The sequence below is a fragment of the Ambystoma mexicanum genome, chromosome 5p, assembly GCF_040938575.1.
Source record: "Ambystoma mexicanum isolate Mex_15411 chromosome 5p, UKY_AmexF1_1, whole genome shotgun sequence".
Classification (NCBI taxonomy): Eukaryota; Metazoa; Chordata; class Amphibia; order Caudata; family Ambystomatidae; genus Ambystoma; species Ambystoma mexicanum.
Genome location: NC_090930.1, coordinates 5,966,517 through 5,990,224, shown reverse-complemented (window position 1 = coordinate 5,990,224; position 23,708 = coordinate 5,966,517). Strand labels below are relative to the sequence as shown.

Genomic DNA, 23,708 nt, shown 5'->3' with positions numbered 1-23,708 from the left:
CTCCGCTGTTAAAAGTTTACTTTTAGCAGATTCATTAAAGAAGATATGTTTGATTATGTCCTCTAATGATTTTAGTTTTATTTTGTCTGTCAAGCTTTATAATATGACTCTTTGGTAGCAAAGTAAAATCAAGCACATTGCAACTTTCAGAGCACCTCGTGGCACTAATGAGATATGAATCACAGTAAGAATCCAGCGGGCTGGGGCTGCGGTGCCCCCCACCCTCCACACCCACTTCTCAAAGAAGCAGTACTGTCTCTTTGATGTTTGCCAAGAAAATATCCTTTATTTGTCTTGCATTGGTATTATTAATGTATGTGTGATTTTTTAGTCAGTTATGATTTAGTATTTTGGAAAGAGGGCATTTTAGGGAGATTTTGGTTGATATTTCCTCTGCTGTTTCTTTATTACCCTTCAGAAAATCTCTAAAGATGCACCTCCTCTCACTTGATTGAGCACCAGACTTGTCAGTTGAGTATTTTGGTCAATGAGTTATCTCATTGACTCTCATTCCAGCCATCCTCGCTGGATACAGGGCACCCTGAACTCTCGCCTCACTCCTCCTAAATCTATGATTATCAACTCCACTCTCACACCTAATGACCTAGCAGAATACGCTGATGCAAACATTTCCAAAATTAGCTACTCTCGCCTGACCTTTCTCACACTCTCTACATTCTACACTCTGCCTACTCTACCATCATCCTCTGCCTCTACATCCCACTTTAGCCACACTAATACTGAAGAAGTCCTGTCTCTACTGATGAAGGCTAACCCCTCTGGTGCCCAATCAGGCCCTCTTGATCCTGAGCTAGTCAAGCTTATTTACCCTTTAGTGGCCTCTCACCTCTCTGAACTCTTCCTTCGACTCCACTTGCTTTCCCTCTATAACGGCCACCTTCATCCCTCTCCTAATAAAGGAACGGACTGATCAGGACCTATCGGCTAACCTTCGTCCTGTGTCTCTCATTCTGCACTACTTTAAAGTGCTAGAAAGTGTTGTGTTCAACCGTCTTACCAATTTCTTAGACTTCCACGACCTCTCAAACCTCCTACAACCGGTTTCAGCCCCTGTCACTCCACAGAAACTACTCTCAAGAATGTCTCCAACTTCATTGCCTCTGCTAAGCACTCCAACCTGTCCTCTAACCTAACGTTTCTTGATCTGTCCACTGCCTTTGACACTGTCAATCACTCCGATCCACTTAATATGCTCTCTCTTCTTGGGATTGGCGTTTGAGCCCTTGCCTAGATTGAATCCTAATCAGCACCTTGGCAATTCGCTGTCTCCAGGCACAACAACGCCTCTCAACTCACTCCTCTAACTGTAGGTGTTCCACAAGGCTCTGTATTGGATCCACTCCTCTTTAAACTCTACATCTCTGCTCTTGGCACACTAATCTCATCCATGGGTTCTTGTGCCAACTCTTTGCGGACTACACCCAAATCTTCTTCTCTTTTCCTGAACTCTTCTATGATCTCTCTATCAAAATGTCCCACTGTCTCTGTGCCATTACATATTGGATGGCTTTACAGTCTGCCTCATCTCTTCCCCAGCCTTTCCCGTTCCAACCTGACACTCCTTCCCACTCTCCTCCAGATTGAAAACTATGTGTCATCTATGACCCTTCTCACACTTTCTTTACTTCCATCTCCAAAACTGCAACAGTAGCTCACCTCCACCTCCTAAATATTATGAACATCAGGCAGCTCTGTCCTTTAAAAACCCACGAGCATCTCTTAACCACTCTTGTGTTTGCCAGTCTTGTGATGCTGGGAGGTTTTAACATTAGGTATAGCCCCCCACTCATTCCACTCATTCCCACAGTGGCTCAGTGTTTTAGTCCATCACTAACCTTAGATTCCATCAATTTGTTACCCATGATTTGGCCGGTATGCTTGATCTCATCTTTTCCACCAAATCCACCATTACTAGTGAACATAAGTTCCTTAATCTGTAACACGTCATGCAAAGGATGGGATGCAGAGTAACTCTTACACCAAATAATCTGACCGACTCAGGAAGTTGGGAAAGTCCAATTTGACTGTTTTAATATCAATTGTCTAAAACAGGGAGTTACAACTGACATCAACGGACAGTTGCTCGAGCTCCCAATATATTTTACATAAAAACATATTTCTATACTAAAATTTTGTCATACATGATGTCATACCTACAGGGGAGTGTGGTTGGCTCAGGGAGAACATCTAAGTATTCTTTCTATAAGGGGTTGGGATGTAATAGAACATCTACTATCAGGCTGACAACTTAAGCCCACCTCTTGTGCAAGTCATCCTCAACACTTATTAGATGCACAGTACACCATTGGCTCTCTAACTATAAGGCAGTTTGTTATTTATTTATTTTTTAAATGGTATTGTTTATTATAAACGTTTCATTTTTTTCAGGTTTAGAAGATTGCGTTTTGCGGCTCTCTGTCAGTATCTAGCTAAATGAGTGGCTTATCTCATGTGAGTGAGTCTAAGGATCGTTAGATCGTTCCGCAGGTCTGTGGTCTAGTTCTAGAACATTCTGCAGGAATTGGACAACTGTGAAGATAAGTTTGTTTTCTTGTCCATTCATAATGCGTGTCCATCGTGTTTCAGCATCCACATGCTGCAATATGATGTTAGAGTATGAGCCAAAATTCAATCTCTTTTGAGTTCGGAGCATATCATTAGTAGATGGTATGTTGTTTCCGGTGTCTCGTGGTTTTTGCAGAAGTGGCAATGGTGCTCCGAGGCCGCTATTAGCTGAGACGTAGCTAGGTAGTCTCGAGTAGGCAAAGTGTTTAGTTTCATCTTCATGTAAGTTGCACATATGTTTGGGTCAGGGAAAGTTAGTAGATATTTTGGCATCTCATTGATGGCACGTATATCAGTGAGATGTTGTATGTTCCTTGAGTATGTTGTTTTGATGCTACATGTCTTTATCCAGTCATTCTCCTTCAATTTTTGCTTGGCATGTTGAGGTCTTTGTGTGAGCATTTCGACTGATATATCCTCAGTTGTAAGTAAGCGAAAAAGATCTTCCTTCCATGCCTGCAAAACAGAGTTGTTCATGGTTGTAGGGTGGTCTCTCAGTATTTCTATTGCTGGTATTTTTTCCTCAGTCAACAATTGTTTGTTTAACAGAATGTCCAGTTGTTTCCATTTGACTATTGAATTTATTAACTGCGTGGCTATTTCGTGGCGTATTCTGGCCGTTGGATAAGAAGGTGGTAGTCTCAAGATCTTGCGCCAGAACATAGCTTCCAGTCTCGTCCAGTTGGTGGTTTGTACGTGTGGCATTGCTTCGCTTCCATAAGTTATTGTTGGGATTACTTTCTGTCTGTAATACGAGAGTATTGGTTTGAAGGAGAATTTGATGAATTTTCGATGGAGCACACATCCTTGTCTGACTAGTGCTTGCATTTTGCCTTCTAGGTTGTTAATCCATTGTTTTTTCACTTTTGATTGGTTTATTGGGATGCCCAGGTATTTGAATGTTGTGACTTCATCTAGTTGATTCCCATCAATAGTCTAGTTCAAAGGTTTGCTCTTCTTAAGTGTCTGCTTCACCAGGCACAACACTTTTGTTTTGGTGGAATTGATATGTAGTTCATTTACATTCATGTATTCCCCCAAAGGTTGTAGGCTTTTCTGTAGTCCCGACGTGGTTTTGTCTAGTAAAATGATGTAATCGGCATGCATCATAACTGGAACAGGGATGGAGTTTATTTTGGGAGGATTTAAAGCGCTGTTTTCCAGGTAATCTTCACAATCTGCGGTGTAAAGATTATTGAGAGTAGCTGCCAACGAGCATCCTTGTTTTAACCCGTTCGTTGTCTTAATGGATGGGTTGGTAATGGGTTACCAGACATTTGGTCGAAAAAAATTGGTCGACTGGACAAATGGTCGAACCAATTTGGTCAAAAACCAAATGGTCGAAATTTTTTATTTTTTTAACCCCTTTTTTTTTCGAAAAAACCCTTTTTTAAAAAAACTAAAAACCCGAAAAAAATATATATATAAATAAAAATAAAAAATTCGACCATTTGGTTTTCGACCAAATTGCGTCGACCAAATGTCTTTCGACCAGTTTTCAGTCGACCAAATGTCTGGACACCGTGGTAATGCCATTTTTTGCTAGTCTAATTGTTATGGAGGTGTTTGAGTACAGAAATTTGATTGTTTCCAATATTTCAGTGGGACATTTCCATGTTGTACATTTTTTCCAGAGGTTCAGTCTTGATATGGAGTCAAAAGCCATGTGGAGGTCAATAAATGCTGCATGAACCATCGCTTTGTTTTTTATTGCTTCGTGTTTGATTAGATTCAGTATTATTAAGTTTATGTTTGTTCCGACATTAGATGTCGAGCCCGTTTGTCGGATGGCAAATCGGTCATTTTCCGTGGCCCATTGTTTCAGATTTTTGAGTAAGATTGATGCAAATAACTTCCCTAGTGGATCAAGGAGAGCTATAGGACTGATATTTTGCGGCTCGTCCCGTGGGCCCTGCTTGTAGATTGGGACTATTGTAGCGGTTTGCCAAGACTGAGGGATCTGATTAAGTTTGGTGATTGCAGAGAGCACTTGTTCCATGAAGTTGGCCCATAGATGTGCATCTTTCTTGATTATTGTGTTTGACAATCCGTCAGGTCCTGGCGCGAGGCGTTTAAGTTGCGAATCATCTCTGTCAGATGTTGCTTATCGTATTGTATGCACCACTTCTTACTCGAGGTTGGCTGATTGGTGCTAATGTCTGTGCTCCGGTCATTGTATATCGCAGAGAAGTGCTGCATCCATTGTTGTTGGGTGAAGTTTGCTGTTAGATCATGTTGTTTTCTTGCATTGTTTTTCAAGAGATTCCACAGTTCTCTTAGGTTGTGGCTTTTAAATGATCTCATAATTGCTTCCGCATCTTCTTGTAACAGCGTCATGCAGAATGATTTCCTCCAATTTGCGTAAGATTGTTTTGCCTTTTTTATCTGTTGGTTACGACTTGGGCTGTCGATGTTTCTCAACCGACGGATTTTCCTCTCTACAAGTTTGGTGTTGAAGGTATGTTGGTGTGTCTTGTTGTTGCTCCTCTTGCACTCCTTGAGGAAGGGAGTTGGGTATGAGCTTATTTGAGTTTGTCTGTATCCTTCATCAATGGTTGCTGTATTTGATTCATAAGATCTAGGGTTTCTGTTTGGCTCATTCAGAGTCTTAAGTTTTTTGCCCACAATTTCTATCAATGCACATGAATGGTGGTTTGTGGGTTCCGTCAGACCTTGGCCTTTTGCTGACAGTTGGTAGTGGTTGCTTGCTGTAGTCGGCTCTGTGGTTAATTCAATTATTGATGCTTTGAGTTCATCCGATAGATACATGTAGTCTATTATTGCTGAAGAGGTTCCTCTTACCAGGTCGGTATGATCCTGTCTGTGTCGTCAGTTGGATGCTTTAGACGTGTGAGATTCCGCATGTTCGTTTCTTCCTGCCATCTCTTGGCACACGTAAATAGTCTGCGTGGTTCATTAGTTCTCCTTTGTCTGTATATAGATGAATCTTCAAATCGCCACAGATGATAAATTTGGCGTGTTGGTATATGGCAAGTGTTTCGTCTATCGTTAGAAAGAGTCCATCAAGAAAGATGTTGTCATTGATTTTAGCAGGATTCCAATAGACGTTTATGATTGATATCAGACGTTCAGGTTTCTTCTGTGTACTTGTTTGATTGTTTAACTGGATTTTTATTATTGTGTTTTGGGTCCATGAATTGATGTTTTTAGTGGTCACTATACTCCAGTTTGATATTATGTTAATCAAAGGGAGTAATCCCGAAGAGGGATTGCCCTGGGTTTGTGGAAACAGAAAAATAATAGGAGGCCGGGAAGCCCAGAAAGAAACACACCAACACAGGTTACAAAGAACATACAAGTGCTTTATTCAAAAGCTACAACAGTTACCAAAGTCAATTGACAAACGGATAGCTATTCGGCTCTCAGAGTAACGTAACAAACTTCAACAAAGGTTCGATGCATTAGTGAGAGAGACCGTACATTGGAATACTTGGGCTTTTTATACTCTTTATCCAGCCCTTCGCCAACCCCCTCGCGGGTTAACCATCCTATGAGTCGGGCCTATGGGTTCCTTGCCAGGTCAATCCTATAATATATGCATTTTGATTAGTTTCGCTGATATAGTCGTACATTTACACATAGGTCAACAATAGGACATGGTCTCAGTTCGCGACCCCGACAAGTGGCCTACAGGCATATTAATTATTCGTGTGTACGGAGGTCACTTCGGCCAGAGTTTTATTCAAAATGTCATTCGGCCTCCATTTTGATGTTCAGGGTGACTTCCACATTACAAGAGAACCTAAAATGGCGGCTTAATCCAAGATGGCGACTTACATTACTTTCTCTAAGGTCAAGACCTTGCCGCGGAGTTTATTCGCATATGATGTTTAGGCAACTTGGCGTAGGCCAATACACATACAATTGTTGCGATAGGAGGCATAATATTGTTTCAATTCCGACAAACCCTCCTTTTGGCCTATGCCAAATGCTAATATCATTTCTAATTCTTCTGTAAATAACTCCATGCATTGTCGTTCATACATCCTGAATCATTATCTGTAATGTCTATAGCCATTAGGTCGTTCATCAGAACCTCTTGTAACACAAACTCTTTAGATGCTGTGTCCGGGGCATACATTTTGTGCCCTACTGTGCTCACCGCTTGAGCACAACATCCCCCTAGCATTGCACATATACTAGGTAGACATTGGAAACAGCAACAAAGGAATAGCAGGATTCCCAAAATAACCAGGATAACAGAAAGCACCTTCCAACCCCAGGATCGTAGAGAATCCCAGAACCAGGCGCTAATATTCCAATCTCCCACAGGAACATGCACCTCAGAACTAAGGATGTGCAAGTTCTGTATTGCTTTGAAAATTGTCGGTGAGGAATCTGGTACGAAAACACAGCAAGCGGACCCCACTAATTTGCATACACCACCAGTTTCTGCCAGGATGACATCTAATGCAATCCGATTTTGGAGCGCTACCAATCTTATTGCCTTTTGTTCTAGTGTCATATTGTAGAGTATATCCGTGGTCCGGTTGATGGTTCTCTCCAGTACTCTTGCTAGCCCTCTAATGTTTTCAGAGTTTGCTATCTGTCCCCAAAATGGTACAACTGATTTCGCTATATCTCCCAATACTTGCCCAGGGGTATCTCCGTCCTCGTCCCGCCGTGGGTGAGCCTTAGAAACTTCCAATGTACTAGCTATAAATACCCCAGGTAACAAGATTCCTAAATAACAGGTTCCCTGCCAATCCTTGGGCAACCAGGGAAATGCTGAACTACCACAAACGAAATAAACAGGCCCCCCTACATACAGAGGCCTGTTCTCCCCGGTCAAATTTACAATGTTCACACAACCTTCAAAATCTCCCATTGGCTGAGTGCCATTTCTTTGTACACAAAAGGGGACTGAATCAGGGCTATGATTAATAGAGTAGGAAGGAGGCACAGCGTCCTTATTGACTATCGGAGCCATTTTAAAGGAAATTAGAGTTTGGAAAGGAAAAGATAGTTTATCAGATGGCCTAATAGAAGCAACATTAGGTCTACTTCTATTTGCGAAAAGCGAGCATCCCAGGGGAGTCAATTCACGTTTCTCAAAATCATTTAAATTAGTTCCATCAAAGTTCCCTGAGATGCTATCATTCCAACGGCCAAAGAATAGTGCTCTAAGAGAAGCATAGCAAGCAGCAGTCGTTAAAGGTAAAGGGTGAATATACCATCCTAGCCCCTTGTTCCCATGTTGCGGTAAATGGGTGCAAATCCAACAATTACTCTTATTAAAAATGGCATGCTTTGCATTCATTACTATCATTAAAGTGTTATTATGATACTTTCGTCTATGCTGTGAGTCTCTAGGTGACAAGGTGTGGAGGTGTACAGAGGGAGTCAAAGCAGTAGGTACAATCTCAATTGGCAGTAGAGGTTTCAGAGCGTAAATTTCTTCGAAATACCAAAGTCCCACAGCAGTGATTACACAAATTCCAATTATTATTAACACTACACAGCAATACGTTTTCGGGGCCCAGGCACATTGTTCGTTGTCCGAGTTGGTCAACCCCTTATTTACAAGTCCAATGCAGGGAGCAGCGGTGGAGGTGGCAGGCATCGTAGTTTCTCGATCGACGACCCCAATGTTTGTTGCTGGCGACACTACGGTCGCGCAACTTCTTAGTCCTTCCCAACCCTAGCCAGCAGAATCCCCTTTTTTTTTTCTTTTGTTCGAAAGGAACTTTTCTTTCACAAGAGAAAACTTTCAATCACTTCTTCTTTCCAAGTGCACGGAAAAGACCCGTGCCGTAGTTCTATTTTCTTCGTCGAATGTTGTACCCGGTGGTACCCAGAACTGTTTGATCCGTAAACAAGGCAACGTCACTTCCTGAGGGAAGCGATGTATCGGAGGCGACGGAAGTCGCAGAACTTGAAACAATGTTTTCCGGAAGTGACTTTTCCAAAGAATGTGGAGACGAAATGGACTGTTCCCCAAGCTCCACGGGCTCAGAGAAATTCTCCGACGCACTCACAGCGCTGTTTGCTACTCCAGGATCAGAGATTGTAGCATCAGCGAGGGGTTCTGCTTCTTCTGTAACGTGTGGCGTCGGGTGAGGAAGTTTCTTAACATGCGTCGCGTGGATCCTATGTTTTTTTCCAGCCACCCGCACTGCTGTCTGGGTGACCAACAGCACCAGGTAGAGTCCCCTCCAACGAGGAGCGAGACAGGAAGACCTTTCGTAGGCCTTCACTAGGACCCAACTTACAGGCTGAATATCGTGTCCTGGGCCCGTAAACCGTACAGGTAAAGCTGATTGGACCTGATGGTAAATGAGATACAGATTTTTAGTCAACTGGTTACAGTAGTCTACAAGCAATACATTGTCCACCTCCCTCAATGCTTTAGGCTTCGGAAGACCCCAAATATTAGCAGGTCTCCCCATCACTACCTCAAATTGAGAGAGCCCAGTCTTAGTTTGAGGTGTGGTACGCATGGTTAACAATACAATAGGTAAGGCATCTGGCCATTTCAGTTTGGTGTCGGCACATGTTTTTGCAAGCTTATTTTTTAGGAAGCCGTTATGTCTCTCTACCAACCCAGCACTTTGAGGATGTCTAGCTGAGTGAAATCGTTTTTCAATGTGTAAAGCTGTGCATATCTGCAAAATTACTGCTGCAACAAAATGGGGAACATTGTCCGACCAAATTACCCTTGGAAGCCCAAATCGTGGAAAGAATTCTTTTACCATAGTCTTTGCAGTGGTCATGGCAGTAGCATCTTTAACAGGGAAAGCCTCGACCTATTTACTAAAAGCACAAATAATCACAAGAACATAATTTAGATTGTTACACCGTTCCATCTCAATAAAATCAAAGTGGATGACCTTGAAGGGAACAGAAGGGGGCCCAAAGCTTCACCTTGGAGTTACTGTCCCCTTCCCCACATTGTGCTGTAAGCAAATCATACAATTCTGAACATGGCGCTGTGCAATCTTCGAAATTTTATCATTTACCCATACTTGTTCTAACATTTTCGTGATCTGCTGGGCACACACATGCGTAGGACCGTGTGCCATCGTAACCATTGCCAGCACATATGAATCAGGGAGCAACCATTTTCCTTCAGATGTATCCACCCAACACCCATCGTCATCCAGTTTCCCCATTCCTTAGGCCCACTTTTTAGATTCTTCTATTGTGGCATCAGTTTGAATATCCCGCACAGACCCGATACCCTCATCCATGACATAGGCATCTTTTGTTTCCCTTAGAGAATACATGTCTGCGCTAAGGTCTGTAGCTGTTTGCCTGGCTATCTGGTCAGCAAAAGCGTTCCCTCTTCCCACATCATCTATGACCTTACAATGTGCTGCACATTTCATGATCGCTAACTGCCTAGGAAGTGAGAGTGCCGAGAGCAATTGCACTATCAGGGGACCGTGCTGAATCTTGGTCCATGTGAGGTTAGGAACCCTCTTTCCGACCAGAGCCTCCCAAAAGTTGTGAGCCACCCCAAAGGCGTACTGGCTATCAGTATATATGTTTACTATACGCCCTTTGGAGAGTTCACAAGCTCAGGTCAGTGCTATAATCTCTGCGGCCTGCACGGATTTATGCAGAATTCTCTTAGTTTCAACAATCGTACTCAACGTAGTAACTGCGTAAGCAGCTGTAGATGTACCATCTGGAAGTTTGAAGCAGGAGCCATCACAAAACAGCTCCCCTTCTGCATTGTCCAAAGGAGTATCTATAAGGTCTATCCTGCCCTTCGTTTCTTGTTCAATGGTATACAGGCAGTCATGTAACTCTTTGTCACCGCAAACAGTATTTTGCGGGAGAGGTAGAAGTTCAGCCGGATTAAGAACACAACACCTCTTAATTTGAATGTGAGGGGCAAACAAAATTAATTCATACCTTGTCAGCCGGGTAGAGGTGAGGTGTTGCGTTTGAGTTTTATTCAATAGGACATCTGCAGAGTGAGGTACCATCAAAATTAAATCATGGCCTAGGACCATTCCCTCACTCTGTTTTACAGACGCGGCAGCAGCAGCGACAGCTCGCAAACATCTTGGCAAAGCGCATGCGACAGGATCAAGGGCGGAGGAGTAGTAGCCGCACGGCCTATTCTTCCCTCCATGTTCCTGCGTTAACACAGCCAAGGCACATCCATCACATTCATGCACAAACAACACAAAGGCCTTGTCATAATTTAGAGTACCCAGAACCAGTGCAGAGCATAACCCGGTTTTGAGAAGCTCAAATTATCGTTGATGTTTCGATTTCCATGGCAGCGGCAGAGAAATGCCCTTCTTCGTCAAAGCCAACATCGGTTTTATCACTAGTGAAATGTTCGGGATCCACAACCTACAGTAAGAAGCCATACCTATTAAGGCCCTGACTTCCTTATGTGTATTTGGAACAGACATGCCGGAAATGTGTTTTATTCTTTCAGGTGTCAATCTTCTCCCCTCCTTTGACAGGAGGTAGCCTAAATAGGCGACCTCCTGACAACAATATTGAAATTTTTTGAGCGAAGCTTTATGACCATTTTTAGCTAGATGAACAAGCAACAGTAAAGTGCCTTCTTTACAAGCACTTTCAGAATCTGCAGCCAAAAGCAAATCATCGACATACTGAAGTAGTGTACAAGTAGGTGGAAATACAAGGGTGTCAAGCTGCTCTTTCAAAGCTCTACTATAAATGCTTGGACTTTCAGTATACCCTTGAGGTGCCCGAGTAAATGTAAATGAACGTCCTCCCAAGGTGAACGCGAACAAATATCTACTCTCCTTGTGTATAGGAATGCTAAAAAAAGCATTCTTTAGATCCACAACACTAAAATACGTAGTTGTAGCAGGGATCATTGTTAGTATCGTTGTCACATCAGGCACAATTGGAAATTGTGGGTTGACAACTTTGTTAATAGCACGAAGATCAATTATAAAACGGTATGGGATTGCATTGTCGCCTTTCTTGTATACAGGCAAAATCGGGCTGTTACATAGACTACCTGCAATCTCTTCAATCACCCCTCGATGCACAAAATCGGAGACAATGCACTTCAAAGCACGCTCGCCCTCAAATGATATTTTATATTGCGGAATGCGTGGTAGTTTAACTCCATGTTTCAAAATGATCCTAACGGGCTCAATCTTTAGTACCCCGACGTCATTGTCGTCAACCGCCCATAAACATTCCGGAACAACACTAAACTCAGGAGGCAATGGTCGAGTCAAAAACTGAGAATTGGGAAGTTGCTGTGGTGAAACCTTCAGTCGTACTACATCAGAGGAACAATGAATTACTGCATTCAATTTTTTCAGCAGATTCAACCCCAGCAAATTCTCTCCACAGTTCGAAGTCAGAAGGAAGGGACAATGGTCCGTAAAGGGACCCAAACAAACAGACACCGGTGAAGAAACCGGACAAACAATTGGTATACCAGAAAACCCTACAGAAACATTAGTTTGCCCTGACAGTGGAATGTTTGGAACCCGGGAATGATCAATGGAGCACTTCTGTGCTCCAGTGTCTATCAAAAACTGATGTTTCCTATTCCCCACTAACAATTCAATGTAGGGACCTTTCTGATTAACGGGAAAAGGTGAAGGTTCCAAACCCTGCTTCGGGCAGTCCTAACGAAACAAAATGTTATCGGAAGGAAGCTCTTCAGAAAGGTAGGCAGCAGAAGGGTGATCAAATATGTTTCTTGTATCCACACTCGGAATCTGATTTTCCCGTGAAAAAGGTTGCGGAGGATCTTGCGAAAACTGACCTCTATCAGGGCCTCCCGCTCCGGGGCGACCTCTAGGTCGTCTATCCATACTCCCAAATGCATTGCTTGACCTTTGGCGAAGGACGGGGCATTGTGCTCGCCAGTGACCTTCCTGGCGGCAATAGGCACATTGATTAATATTCACAGAACCCAAAGGAGCGTTTCCTTTTGGGACATACTGACCTTCTGGTCTGTGACGTACCTCCTCTGGGATTTCTAACAATTTGTTGTAACAATACTTTAGTCTTCAAATCTCCTTTCCTCTTCTCTATTTTCTCTTTTTCATTATTCACACGGTTCTCATAATACTGAGCCATGTGCAAAACTTCAGATTGGGATTTCAGAGGACATAATCTGTGAGTGGATGTCGGGCAACAACCCACGTACAAATTTGTCCACAAACAACCTTTTCCCAGACTCTGTGCCCAGGTCCTGTCCACTGAAATCAGAGAATACCTGTTCTAATCTATTAAAGAACTCGGTGGCACATTCAGTTTTTCCTTGAACACAGGCGTAAGCTTGTCCCAAATAATTCTTTTCTCAGGAATTATGGTTTTCAATTTTGCGACAATTCTATCAGGCAAAGTAAGTATTACCTGAAGTGGTTTCTCACCAGCTGGTCTTTCCCCATCAAACCTAGTCATGTTAGCCCACGTATCTTCTAACCCTGGCACATCGTCTATTGTTCGAACCTGCTTCCATAAATCTACGGGCAGGAGTACAGGGAATAGTAAGTCAATGTCACTTAAGGTGAACACAGAGGACTGTAAAACGGACTCTATCTCTTTGTAGAATCCTGTCGGGTTCTTCCTAATATCGGGAATTCATTGTCTAATAGTGTTTGCTTCCTGTCATGAAAACGGGACGTGAACAAATTGCGATACATAGTGTGCAGGGATGTCCACAGAGGGTGCACCAGTCCCAGGGTTAGCGGGAATCTCAACCTTAGGGACAAATGTCGGAGGAACCTCTCTCATAGGCAACTGGGATATAGGTAACTCCGACCGCTTGCTAAGCAACAGAGCCAGGTCGAGCACTAAGGCAGTCGAAGAAGTGTCAGGCGAAAAAGCCCTTTTACAAATTCTCAATAACTCTATAGGACAACTAACCTTCTTCCTTACACATTCTTCCTGAAGGTACTGTACCATTACCTGAATCACCTTCTTCTGCATTTCTACTGTATACTGACTATACGTATCATATACTTCATCTGGCGGTATCGATGAATTCGAGATCCATCGAATCGCATCTTTAGTACAAATTCGTACTTCCTCAGGTGCCGATCTACGACACAGAAGGAACCGTTTCTGCACATACATACTGTCGTCTTCATCATCCTCATCTCGTGATTTCTCAAAGTCCCTCCTATACTCAAACAATCTCTCAACATGACCATGTACTTTCTCCTCTGTGTCCCTCGAAAGTGCTAAAGTATTTAGATCCCTCACCCCTTGTGGGAGATCCAAATTTTGTAATCTATCCCACATTACACATAAATGGGTCCCCAGACCATCCATAAAAACATTTTTCTCAGGAAAATTGGCCATATTTGATAATGTGGAAAAAACGTTAACTTGATCACCTTTCTCCATACAGTGCTTAGCCCATGCAAATAATTCCTGTTTCTTGCCTGCAGAAACAGTATTTCGAGTGACAATCTTCGACCCCGCACCCCGATCAACTTCAGTCAATACAGAACCACTCGGGAGCAGAGGTGCGGTCAAATTCAATGGAGGCGCAAGGATCGGCGTAAGAGGAAGGGGTGGTGCAATGGGCAGAGCACCCGGGAGAGGATCATACGGAGGTGGCGCGGAGGCACCAGGTCTGCGTTCGTTTAACAATTTTTCAATAAATTCTTTGGTAACATGGAAATCTTTAGAGGGATACATTTTCTGGATACCTAGGGAGAAAGCCCTATCCATATTTTGACTGACTCCGAATGTTTTTCCTTATCATATAACAATGCTTTTTCGGCATTTGTTTTATGACGGCGTGCATGTTTATCCCTACTTTTAAGCTGCTGCAACGCTTCTTTTTTCCAATTCTGCAAAACATCAGACGCTGCAGGTCTGGCCTTCTTTTTTAGCAAGACCGATTCTAGGTATTCAATACGGGGGATCTCGAAACTACCATTGATTGGGCACTGAAATTCGGAGGCATGTCTGGTTTGTCTGTGCCAAATATCATTAAATACTATACTTCCAATGCCATACTTACAGTACATAGTACATGCCGGCGACCCCTCCTGTGGTGCCGGGGGGCTAAATTCCAAAGATTGTCGATCGCTGCGGAACAGGGCCCTAAAGCAGCTAGACAATTTCCCAGGCATTTCACAAAAAATTGGTGTTACCTGGTCAATAATTGTGTCTGCAGATACAATATACCAAATTCAAATTGTCAGGGTTAAATTAAGAGCCGGGTCACGACTACACCTGACCAAACCTAAGGAGGACCGTACGGTTTACCAAAGAACTTACCTAACGAATTTTACCATGTGTTTGGTGGTTTCGACAAATCTGCCCGCCTCAAAAATGGACCCTCGTCAAGATGCCGTGTCAGACCACACGACTATCGTCCAAGGATCGGATCGTGCTGCGCTGCCGAGGTATCGCGTCTCGTTCGGTCGGGCCCGCAGTATCACACCGTCCGATCCCGGTTCGATAGTCTGCGTCAACCTTCGATGATCCGGCATCAATCTTGAGGGTCCCTATTCGGGCACCAACTGTGGAAACAGAAAAATAATATGAGGCCGGGAAGCCCAGAAAGAAACACACAAACACAGGTTACAAAGAACATACAAGTGCTTTATTCAAAAGCTACAACAGTTACCAAAGTCAATTGACAAACGGATAGCTATTCGGCTCTCAGAGTAACGTAACGAACTTCAACGAAGGTTCGATGATTTAGTGAGAGAGACCGTACATTGGAATACTTGGGCTTTTTATTCTCTTTATCCAGCCCTTGGCCAACCTCCTCGCGGGTTAACCATCCTAGGAGTTGGGCCTATGGGTTCCTTTGCCAGGTCAATCCTATAATATATGCATTTTGATTAGTTTCGCTGATATAGTTGTACATTTACACATAGGTCAACAATTGGACAAGGTCTCAGTTTGCGACCCCGACAAGTGGCCTGCAGGCATATTAATTATTCGTGTGTACGGAGGTCACTTCGGCCATAGTTTTATTCAAAATGTCATTCGGCCTCCATTTTGATTTTCAGGGTGACTTCCACATTACAAGAGAACCTAAAAATGGTGGCTTAATCCAAGATGGCGACTTACATTACTTTCTCTAAGGTAAAGACCTTGCCGCGGAGTTTATTCGCATATGATGTTTAGACAACTTGGCGTAGGCCAATACACATACAATTGTTGCGATAGGAGGCATAATATTGTTTCAATTCCGACAGGTTCCTTTAAGAGCTGGATTCATAAAAGTAAGGAACCCATCGCAACAAGGCGTTTCCATGAGCCATGTTTCTTGAAGGCAGATAATGTTGAAGGATTCTAGTTCGGGTGAAAGTCGATTGAATAAATGGTTGTTCCCTCTAGTATTCCACGTACATAAGGACCAATTCATTTCATTTTATTTGGTGGTTATGATTCCGCTGTTGAGTCATACAATGTGTTAGGCAGATGCCTATCATAGACTTGTCGAAAGGGATCGTTTTCGTCGTCCAGGTCTGCTATATGACCCTCCACAATTGGTTGGCATGCTCGTGCAATGTCTGGAACATTCGGCTCCTTACAGCATGTAAGCTCATACCCAGTTGCCCGGGGGGTGGACATGGCTTTGCTTTCCCAGCCAATTAGCCTTACATCTCTCATCGTCCATGCCTTCTGCCATGGAGATTGCCTTTGAACTCTGCCTTGCAATGTATTCTCGTCTCTGGGCATATAAGGGAGTGTGTGCACATGCTTATCACAGTTCTGGTCTGCATGCCCAACTCCTATTTTCATCCTTGGTCCATGTGACAGTAGACTGTACTTTATCCTGATTTGCAGCATTTAATTGTCTTAAATGAATAAAACTTGACACTCATGGTGTTCTTTCTTTGCACCTCTCTCTCTTCCTCTACCCGTTCTCGCTCTCTCTGCAAGGAACTGGCCAACCTTGCTGCAGTCTCTACCTCTCCTGTCCCCTCCCAGGCCCTCTGCACGGCTCTGGCTTCTCATTTCACCTCTAAAACTCAGGACATCCTGTCCTCTCTCTCTTCCACTCCCCCTTCTCCCTCTACTCCCTGCTCTTCCTCTGGCCCTTCTTCGGCCACCTCTCCTCACTCCTTCTCTGCCTTTCTCCTGTTGTCCCCAGACAAGGTTTCTAGACAAGTCCAATCTATGAAAGTGTTGTCAAAACAGGCCGACTTCTGCAACCACTCCTTCACCACTGGAGTCTTCCCATCCCATTGAACCACTCCCTTGTGCACCCTCTTCTTAAGAAACCCTCTGCTGAGTCGTCCTGCCCGGCTAACTATCGCCCAATCTCCATCACTCCTTTCCTGGGAAAACTCTTTGAAAAGCTGGCCATCGCCCATCTTAATCTTTACACTGAATCTGTTGGTTGGCTCCATGACCATCAGTCTGGCTTTAGAGCTGCAAGAAGCACGCAAACTGCTCTCCTAACATCCGTGAAGACCTGCTCTCCAACCTTGATTCCAACACCCCGTGTCCTCATCTTGCTTGTTCTCTCTTCTGCCTTTGACACAGTCAACCATGCCATACTACTCAACCGTCTCTGTGATAACTTGGGTTTTACCGGTCAGGCCCTGTCGTGGCTGACTTCTTTCCTCTATGATCGACCCTCCCAGGTCCAACTTGGGTCCTTCCTCTCCTCTATCTCTATCTCTACCTGTGGTGTTCCCCAGGGGTCTAACCTCTCTCCCTGGCTGTTCAACCAATACCTGACACTTCTTGCCCACCGGATTGCCACTCTCTGCCCCAACTTTCAGTGCTATGCGGATGACACTCAACTCATTTTCAGGCTACCTTCAGCCAACTCTTCTCCTTCTCTCATCTCTGACTGTCTGTCTGCTATTCAGGAGTGGTGTGCCGCCAATGATCTCTGCCTTAATGCAAGTAAGACTGAGATTCTCCTCATCGGCACACCCGTTCCCTCCTTTCCTGTCACTCTCTGGCCAGTCCTCCCTTGGCTCTCTTCCTGCTCCCACCTCCAAGGCTAAAAACCTCAGGGTCGTCATCTTCGACTCCACACTTTCCTTCTCTGCTCACATCTCTGACATCTCTAAGAAGTCACACTACCAGCTGCACTTCCTCAGAGGTATTCTTCCTTTCCTCTCCTTCCCCCAGAAGCTCACTGTCTCCAGAGCTCTGCTCCTCTCTAGGCTGGACTATTGCAACAGCCTCTTTCTTAATCTGCCTGCCTCTACTTTCCGCCCTCTGCAAATCATCCAGAACAGGACTGCAAGACTTATCCTTGTCCTCAAGCCCAGGGATCATCTGCCACCAACTCCCTCAAGGTCAGTCGCTTCTCCAAGCAACGAGTTGGTGGTAGATCTCTTTCTTCTGCTAGAGCCTCCATCTGGAAAAGCCTCTGTGAAATTTGAGCAGAACCATCTCCGGTTACAGAACCACCTCAAAACCTTACTCTTTGCTTCTGCCTTCTCTACTCCTCTCCCCTGCTGAACTCCTGGCTGAATCTGAGACTGCACTGGTTACCTGGCTACCCTCTGATCTCGGGCCCAGGTCCCCGCCCCCGCCGGTTGCACACCTGCATGCCTCCCTGGCAACCCCTGCACTTGGGCACTGTTTTCTGTATCCCTACAGTCCCCTCCCAGCACTTTACACCTGATGTCTGCACTTACCCTTGCACTTGCCACCAGCCGGCCGTACTTTTTACCTATTACTTTTATTTATTCTGTTAATCCCAAGTACTGCACTGTACCTTCCCCCTCCTCCTGCACTATCTGAATGACACCTGGCCTAGTAAGATCGTTGTCTCTGTCTTCCCTCTGTTCCCACTCCCTTGCCTCATCGCGCCTCAAAACACTTGTGTATAGGCGCGTTATGAATGCCATATCATATCATATCACCTTAACAAGGAGCGATTCAGCTTCTCACATCTGCTGCCTTTGAGAATAGATAACTAGCCTTGGCTTGCTTCAACTTTGATACCAGGCCAAACAGCTTCACCCTTCAAGTCTGTGATCTCCAGCTACTTCTTTGCTGCGACACACACACAGCTCTCCATCCTTCTTTCTCTGTGGGTTTGAACTTGCTAAAGTTTGTGGCACCAATGTCCAGACACTACATAATGGCGGCTTCGCCTGCAGTGTATTCACTATGCATAGCTAGCTCCATGCATACCACTCAGACACACTGAAACCAGTTTGTGGATTGGTATCAGGCAGTCCGAGCCCTCTTCCTGCCAGAAAACACACACAGCCCTCAAGTAGCCCGCCAAAAGCTTCTGCTTTCCCGGTCACTGGAAGTCCTTATAAGGATCTTCCTGGCCTCACAGGCCAGGAAGAAGGCTAAACCACAAGATGGCCGAAGGACAAGCGAAAAACCTTGTGGCCCAGCCATGTTTGACCAGAAGTCACAGTTAGTAGCCAAATGTGGTAAACGCAGTAAGGCTAAAATGAAAATTCCCAAAAAGTGGGAAAATGTCACTGCTGCCACCAGCTTATACTTTTAGCACACCTAGAGTAACCAAAATCCTCTGAGTGTTAGTCTAGGGCAAAACAAGAATGCACCCCATTATACTGCAGTGTAAACTGCTTTGTACAATGATAAAAAAAAGTTACCACAGGTGATACAAAAGTAACCAAAAGTAGTAACACAGTAACACAACTGAGGGAAACAAGGTTTCCCAGTACTACCAGCCTGAAAGACATGTCAGTTTCCCCATGAAATATGAGCAAATGCAAGTGTAGTGGAGCTTAAGACTTCACTCCACTGTAAAAAGTACAGGTCAGATTCAAAAATAAAAGCAAAATGTTTGGGGGTTCCATAAAGATGGAGGGAAAGGTGCAGTAAAGAGAAATCTTCCCTAACACATGCCCTCCCCAGACAAGGGACAGGGGGAACTAATCCACCCCTGGATGGGTCCTCTGTTCTAGTCGATTAACCCTGTTGGACAGCCAATCAACGTTGCTACATTTGGGATCTGACCTACACCCAATAGTGAAGTTCAAGGCCTGCAGACTCATGAACCACCTGACCCACTTTGGATTCTCTCCCTTAACATCCATCAACCACTTCAAGGTTTGAGGGGGAGCATACACAGTGAAGTGAGTCCCATAGAGGTAGGCCCTCAACTTCCTAAGGCACCATACAATGGAAAAACAACTCTTCTCCGCCTGGGTCCAACTGAGTTCTCCAATCCTAAACTGGTAGCTGATTATACATATAGGTTGTTCCTCACCGTTGTCATTAAGCTGTGAAAGTCTTCCAACTATCCCAGTGTCATAGGCATCTGTCTGCACTATGAAAGGTCTCTTCCAATTGGGTGCCCTTAAACAAGGGGCCTGACTATCAGGAATCAGGGCTGGCAAAGGCCTGGAGTGCTAAAATTTGCTGTATTAAGACAATGGAGATGTTTAGGGCTTGGAAACTACAGTTCCCAGCATTCTTAGAGCTGTCCTGTAGTTCTGCACGGTGTGCGCACTGCCAGCTGTCTTTAATCAAGAACAGCTTATTAGCAGGCAAACCTCAGCGTGCATGTGCGGCATATTTTGGAATTTGCAGTCAGAGGCAGGCGGTCGCGTGCAAAGAGGGGCAAGTATGCCTGAACTCTGAAACTCTACATGGACGCGGGCCAGAGCAGGAGGGCGCGAGGTTGCTGACAAGAATCACGGCATTTCGCTCGTTGTCTGGGAAGTCCCGCGGGGCTCCTTAGACCAAAGATAAGTACTGGAGAAAGCACTGTGTTATCAGCAAATGTTGAATGGTGTTAGAAGTGAATTACGGCTGAGCATTTATTGTCTGGGAAGTCCCGAGGGGCTCCCAGACCGAAGTTCAGTAGCGTAGCATATGCTGTTCATGTACTGCTGGGGACATTCTGTGTGTGTCAAGTTAACCCTTACATTGCATGCTGGATACGGCATATTTCGTAACTGGGGAACGCCTCTTAGCATATGCCTGAGCAAGGGAATATTCAGGGACAAAAACACTATGACATATGGAAATGACGTTCATTTTCACTAGTGCAGTGAACTAGCGGGAAAGTAGCATTTATGTTTGTATGTTGCATTTGCTGCCCGAAGGGCCATGTGTACTGTCTCACCATGATGGGGATTTTCCCTTATGTGTGTCTACATCATATTGCTTGCTTATGGGTTTTCTGGTGAACCAGCAGGGTGTGGTATATGTATTAAGGTGTGCTATATCATTAGTGCAAGTGGTTTCACTGTTGGTTACATGTTAGATAGAGTAGGGTCCTTTCCTGGTGCTTCCCACGTCCCATCCAACTTAGGAGTTCCTTACCCTCTTTCAGGTGTTCCTAATTCCCCCATCCTATCCACAACCTCTCCCTAACCCCTCTTCCCCCATTGGCTGCCACGTGGCGACCTGTTTTTTATATCAGGTACCTGTGCCAACCACGGTGGGAGGGTCGAGTTCATTCGTCTTCCATGGTTCGGGGGACAGTGTCGATCTCTCTTCCCTTCCAGTCAAGTGTGATTGTGACACTGACCTAGGGATTATTTCAGGCCAGTGAAGGCCTTCTCATTCTACAGGGTCCATCAGAACTCCTTAGGTCGCCTGTGAGTAGTGAGGGCAGTCAGAGGGACAGCTATATTGCTATAGGCTGCCACTTTGCTCATGTATTTCACAGTGAGGCCCAGGAAAGTCCTCGCTTAGGCTTGGGTAGTGAGGGTTGCCTAGTTCTGTATATTCAGTACTTCACTGACAAGAGGTTGCATCTTATCCCCACATACACCAACGTTCTGCATGAGGAAGGCCAATGGCTCCTCTTCAGTTTGACACTTGGATGTCTTCCTGAACAAGTTGGCCTGATGAAGATCCTGACACCCAGTTTCTTGAGTCATACCCAGTTCGTTCCAAGTGGCGGTTGAATCTGCCATGTCATCCAGACATGTATTGCTGAGATCCATTTTCCCATTCAGAACAGGGGCTAAGCTCAGTTGACAGGTGTCAGTTGCAGCCACCAATCCAGAAGACCTTATACTGAAGTAGGGCTCTGAAAAGGCGGAAACTACTGTCTCCTCCTTAGCATAGACTGCAAGGGATGTGTTGCCATATGCTGAAGAGAGGTCATAACAGCAACTGTACTTTTCAGTACAGAGTTTATCCACTAAGTTGTTACCTCTTAGTGAAGAGTGTGCCTCTATCTTGGGGAGAGAGTACAGAAGTCGAGTGTCCATACAGAATGCAAAACTAGCTTTACCTGTATTCACCCCCAGTTCCTCAGAACTGAACTCTCCTTTCTCCAACAGAGGGTGGATCTCACACCAACTGTCAGAACTTCTTCTTTGTTCTGAGTCACCACAATACCCAAAGTGGGTGGGTTCACTTACTCCCAGAATACAGTCTGGTTTACACCAATCTGTTATAAAGGGTATGTGGGGTCAGATGAGGGGGCTCTAGGTCACTCGCACTGAAGCCATTAGAAGGGCTGCTTTGGCACAGGTCAGGGAAACACACAGGTTTCTCTGGCTCCCACTCTATAGCCATAAGCAGGGCTCCAATTCTATCTCTCAGGATAGAATCCTCCACACTATTCCTAGGAAACTGCCTGGCAACCTGTCCTGGTTCTCCAAAGCCTTTGGAATAGTTGAACATGCCAGGCTGTGACACATGGCAAGGCCCAGGCCACTGCCAAGCGTTCTGGGATTCACAGATTAAGTTTGACAGGAGAAGGTCCCACCTCCTTCTCTGGGGCACATTTAAGGTTCCAATCAAACTTAGGAGACGCTGACAGCTCTCTCTCTCAGACTATCCTCCTGTGGATGACAGCAAAGTGACACTTGACAGGTCACTTCACCATTCTTCCACTGGGTCTGACCACTACTGAGCACAGCAGAGGAGCTACCTCTGGGACTGGCATACAGTAGGGTGTCAATGACTGGCTTGGTGGTCATTCTCTGTGGGGTGGCACAAGGGCATATGGGATTGGGATCCGCAGTCACCAGTTGCAACCTATTGCATGAGGTCTCCAGAGTCAAAGGCTAATCAACTGAGGCCTTGTCTCTGGTAGCAATGGTTTCACTCCTAAAAGTGAACCCTGGAGTAATTGCATTCCTGTCTCACCCCTGTCAACCTGGTGAGAGAGAGTGAGACCCCTACGTTGGTTCTCCTCTGGGACCCCCATCCGGGCCAGCCGGAATGTGTGTTAGACCACACAGGTGATATCCTGACACTAGGATGCATCACAAGGGGAATGTCACACACCACCTGTAGGAGGAAGGGCCACACAACCTGAGTAACCTCCAACCTCTCAAGGTTTGCTCTGGTGGGCTCTGTGGGCTTACCTTGCAGTAACTCACCTTCCTGGTGAATTCTTTGCTTCACTGGAGGACAATCCTCTAATTGGAAGCAGGCCTTTCTCCATAGGCCTAACCATGATGGTTTCCTTTTCTGTTGGCCCATACCTCTTGTTCTCCTAAGACTCTCCTCTAACTGTATACTAGGCAGCTGAGGAGGCCCATAGGATGCTAGGTTTTCTGGGGGTCCCTCTTCCAAACTAGGAGTGGGGACACTTCCAACTACCTCTACATCAGTTGTAGGTAAGACAGGAGGAATATTCTCCTTTCCTCTGTCTGTTTTTCTGACTCCAATGGCTATGGGTTTCCCCTTAGGCCTAGGCTTTCTCTTAGGCTTGGCTAAAACAGCCTGATTCAGAGACTTAGTGCTTGAAGGGTCTGGTGAGGGTCTTGAAGACTCAACTCACTGAGCACTCTTCTAGGAACCACTCCCCTCATATTGGCAGATGCCCTGACCATTTCTCTATTCACAGCTTGAATGACAGGTGCTACTGGAACATTAAGAGAGGGCCTACCAGCCAACTGAGTATCCCCCACAGGAACTCTGGCACAAACCTGTGGGTTTACCATGAAGGAAGCTACTTCAGTAGGACTGGGCCCAGTGTTCCTAACAGTAGAGGTATTTACACCTCCTACATGAACACTATCCTCATAAGAATCATTACTATGCAGCAGGACTGGAATGGGAGCCAAGACTCCAGCACTGCTAGTTTCTTAGCAATCTAGACTAACTTCAGACTCTTCCACAGTGGGAACGGAGTCTAAAGCGAAGGACACCCCTGCTATCTCTTCTTCCTCATACTGAGAGAACAATAGACTGGCAGAGTGGACCCCCAAGGTGTTACCCTTACATTTGGGATCCCCCTTCCTGTGGTCACTTGTTGAAGTGTAACAAGCCCCACTTGCCCTTGACACATA

General features: G+C 45.0%; 1 protein-coding gene across 1 annotated transcript in view; it reads left to right on the top strand.

The window, feature by feature from the left end:
* LOC138480667 (uncharacterized) overlaps positions 1-23,708 on the top strand; it is a 248,614-nt gene that overhangs the window by 163,979 nt on the left and 60,927 nt on the right. The window lies entirely within an intron of this gene.